We start from the raw sequence: 4,816 nt of genomic DNA, 5'->3' as shown, positions 1-4,816 counted from the left end.
AATTAAACTTTTTATTGAATGTAAATGAAACTATGAAAACTTAATTAAAACATAATAAAAATACTTGTATTCAAGCTCCTCAAGTGCGAAAACTAGTTTAATCTGCTATAGTGAATTACGACAGATCAGATGCAAAATTCTTTAATTTTATATTGGTATAAGTAGCTCTCTCCTATTAAACTTATCTTTTTTAAGTTTTATGAAAATATTAAATTTACAATAAATTGTAATAGGAAAGTTCATCTTTTGATTAACGGATTCAATTAGTATGTAATTGAAATGATTTCTTAAAGAATTTTTTAAAATTTTTTAAAATTTTCTATTTTTCAACATTAATTTTATATAATACATATAAAATAAAATAGTACTACATTAGTAATAAATATAGGTGGACCGCCACATAAGATATATATCATATTAATGTCAAGATGCTATATTAGCAAGTTAAAGGTGCTATTAAAAATTTCCAATATGATTACGACTAATTCAACAAAAATAAAAATATTATAACTAAATAAAGAAAAAAGATTAAATTAATCTTTTTACAGCTCAAGAATCAAGTGCTAAAAAGTCATTTTGTAGAAAAAAATCCCTACCACTTTTAAAAATTTATCATTCATTTAAAAGATAAATATGTATACACACATAAATATTTTATAAACACACATTTGTATAAATAACTTTCTTTATAAATGAGATATCTTATGTAATTGAAGTAAAACATAGCATGTATTTAAGATTCTTTCGTAAATATAAAACAATCATTCCTAACCTGAAACAAAGCAAGGATAGAATACAATTATGTACATAATTTGAGATTGAATTAATTAAGCAATATCCTGTGCAACCTTTAACATCATCCCAAAAGCTTTCTGGATAGATGACTTCAACTTTTAGAGATCAATGAAGTTTTTCTCAATTTTAAAAGCAACCCTTAGTTTTATGATGTAGCTAACCATTTCTATGGTTAGACTCTGCAAACACCAAATGCATTCATCAAATCAATGAGCTATATACATATGATTGGTTATATATATAATTTGTAAACAGACCTCAGGCTTGCCAACTACCATAAAATACAAGCTTTTAATTGGATGATTTTATGACATTCGTTCCATTGGTCCAATTATGTTGGAGAGTACTATGCTGGAGTTCTTTATTGTGTTGTAGATGTATTTGGCCATAGCCTGTTATACATGCAAAATATTATTGAATTTGTTCTTTCTTCTAATTTGGCTTTATCTATTATCCATACCCTTAAATTAGATGTATTTGGTTTAGGGTTTAAGATTATATCTATTATGGTTGGAAAAGTAGATGCATATAACAATATTTCTTATGAAGTTGGTTTGATTGTATGGGTGTATTAATGATAAATTTTGTAAATTCTATTAATAGTATTATTAGATTGAGATTTTTAAATAAAAATTAATTTTTTTAAATATAAAAATTAAATTTCAAAAGATAAGGTCTTACAATATTCTTTTATTTTTTTATATAAAAACCTATATATATATTATATTTATAATTCAATTAGAGATAATTTAAAGTTATATCTTGTGGATCAATTTTAGATTTAAGAGTTGGGATTTTTTGATTGAGTCATTTTGACTTTGAATTATTTCAAGTTATCGTCACTTTATGTTTATTTATTCAAGTTTAATTTAATACACATATTATTTTGAATCTATCATTTTAGAGTTAAGTTATTTGTATTTTATTAGGAAAGAAATCAAAGAATATATTTAGACATGCAAATATCTGTTAAATATGTAAATAATATATTTAGGAAAGAAGTTAGGGATTTACAAAGATTTATTGGGTGATTTATTTTCCATGCTTATCATGTATATATATGGCTTTTTTTGGCCTGTTAATGGAGAATGGAAAGAAAGCCATTTCTCTCAAGAGTTCTTTCATGGTATCAAGAGCCACATAAAAACAAAATAGCCATGAATAGTGAGGGAAAGAAAAATTCTTTTAGTTAGTGTTGACTTCAAGTGATAATACTGGAGAAAGTACAACTTCTGTGGCATTGACATTTGAACAATGGACACTCTTTCGCAATTTGTTTAACACATGCAAATTGGGTACTAGTGAAAAGTTGAATGGTAAGAGTAATCTGAGTTGGATCATTTATTCGGGTGCTTCCCAACATATGACAAGTAATTTAGAATGTTTAACAAATTTGAAAGAAATTAAGGCTTGTCCAATTGGTTTGCGTAACGGTGAGGAGGTAATGGCGTTGAAGGAGGGATTGGTTTGTTTGGGAAAACATATGAAACTAGACAATGTTCTTTATGTTCCAAACTTGAATTGCTATTTGATATCTGTGTCACAGTTGGTTGATTGGTCTAATTATGATGTCCAATTTTCTAATAAAGCATGTGACATTTTTTTGAGAGCTAAGGAAACAAGAAAAGTTTTTGTTTCTAGTGACACTAAAGCAAATGATATTTTTGAATTAATTCATTGTAATTTGTGGGGACCTTATCGTGTTAATGCTTCTTGTGGTGCTTCGTATTTTTTGACCATTGTTGATGATTTTTCTAAGGTGTATGGATATATTTGTTGACTAAAAAAAATAAAAGTAAGTCTTATCATGCGTAATTTCTTGGCTGTGATTAAAAGATAATTTCATAAATATGTAAAAGTGTTAAAAGCGAAAATGGGACTGGATTTTTGTGTTTGAAATACTATTTTTTTGAAAATAGAATTTTATATCAGACTTTATATGTAGGAACACCTCAACAGAATGGTCATGTTGAGAGGAAGCATCGCCATATATTATATGTGGCTAGAGCTTTCAGATTTCAAGGCAATATTCCCATCAAATTTGGAGGAGAATGTATTTTGACGGTTGGATATTTGATCAATCGGACACCTAAACTATTGGGAGGAAAGACTCCTTATGAGATCTTGTTTGGTAAACCTTCTAGTTATAATCATATTTGAACTTTTGGATGCGTTTGTTATGTTTGGAACTTGAATAAAGAGAAAGACAAGCTTGCTAGCAGAATTCAACGTTGTGTATTTGTAGGATATCTTTTTGGAAAAAAAACAGGTAGAGAGTTTATGATCTTGATTCAGGAAAGTATTTTGTATCGAGAGATGTTGTGTCCTCTGAATATGAATTTCCATTTGTTGGTGTTAGTAAGGAGGGTGCACAACAAGAATTAGTATAGAGTGTTCCTTTCAGTGTCACTGACCATGTTGATGATAACTTGAATGAGGTCGAAGAAAATGAGGTTTGAGAATTCAACTATGACTCAATATGATAACAATGACAGGGGGTGTCACTAAAGTCTCGGATGAATTTTTTTAAGAACAACTTGGGTGTGGTCATATAAGGAAAGAAGTTTCTAATCAACTACGAAATTTTGTGACATATACTACACAACGAATAAGCCCTTCTGCACGTTCATCCAAACCAATTTTGTCCTCAGGTATCTCTTATCCTATAGCACATTATGTAACTTATGATAATTTTTCTCCAAAACATCGTTATTTTCTAGCAGTTATGACAGCCGAAAGGGTGCCTACTTCATATGTTTAGGCCATAAAAGATATTTGATGGAAAGAAGCTATGACGAAAGAAATTGAGGCTCTTGAAGCTAATGAGACAGGGACTTTGGAATATGTACCACCAGGAAAGCGAGTTATAGGGAGTGAATGGGTTTACAAGATCAAATATAATTCAAATGGGTCAGCTGAACGTTACAAAGCTCGAGTGGTGGTTTTTGGCAATAATCAGATTAAAGAAATTGATTACAGTGAGACCTTCACCCTTGTAGAAAAAATGGTGACCGTTTGTACGTTTGTACGTTTCTTTCGATGGCAGCAGCAAAGAAGTGGGAACTTCATCAAATGGATGTTCAGAATGCAAAGAGGTGACATGAAGATGCCTACTGGTTTTGTCACTCAACACACTAGCAAAGTCTATAGATTATGTAAATCAATGTATGGTTTACGATAGGCCCCTCGGTGTTGGTTTGCGAAGTTGACAACTACATTAAAATGGTATGGGTTTCTTCAATCTCAGTCTAACTATTCACTGTTTACTTTGAATCGGGACAAGATACAATTGAGTATACTGGTGTATGTTGATGACCTTGTTATTGCAAGAAATAATAGTGTTGTCATTCAGAAGTTTAAAGATTATTTATGCCATTGTTTCTACATGAAAGATTTGGGGACATTGAAATATTTTTTGGGCGTAGAGGCGGCACAGAATCATGAAGGAATTTTTCTTTGCCAACGCTAATATGCTTTGGATATTATTAGTGAAGTTGAGATATTGGGTGCGAAACCATCTGGTTTTCCTATCAAACAATGTCAACATTTAGCCTTGGCAGAGAGTGATCTTTTGCCAGATTCGGAGAAGTATCAGAGATTGGTGGAAAGATTGATTTACTTGACTCTCACTCAACCTGAGCTATCCTACAATGTTCATATCTTAGCGCAATTTATGCATCAACCAAAGGAAGCTCATTAGGAAGCAGTTTTACGCGTGATTCATTATTTGAAAGGAAGTCTTGGACAAGGAATACTTCTTCGAGATGATTGTGATCTACGACTATATGGTTACTGTGACTCTGATTGGGGAAGTTGTCCTTTAACGCGACGATCTCTCACTGGGTATTTTGTTATGCTAGGCACCTCTCCTATTTCTTGGAAGACTAAAAAGCAACATACAATGTCGAGTTCTTCTGTTGAAGCAGAGTATCGTTCCATGACTACAACTCTGTGTGAATTGAAATGGTTAAAGGGTCTCTTCTTGTCTCTTGGTGTTGTTCACTCTGATCTTATGTTTTTG

The sequence above is a fragment of the Gossypium hirsutum genome, chromosome D04, assembly GCF_007990345.1.
Source record: "Gossypium hirsutum isolate 1008001.06 chromosome D04, Gossypium_hirsutum_v2.1, whole genome shotgun sequence".
NCBI classification, from domain to species: Eukaryota; Viridiplantae; Streptophyta; class Magnoliopsida; order Malvales; family Malvaceae; genus Gossypium; species Gossypium hirsutum.
This window is presented reverse-complemented; position numbering follows the sequence as displayed.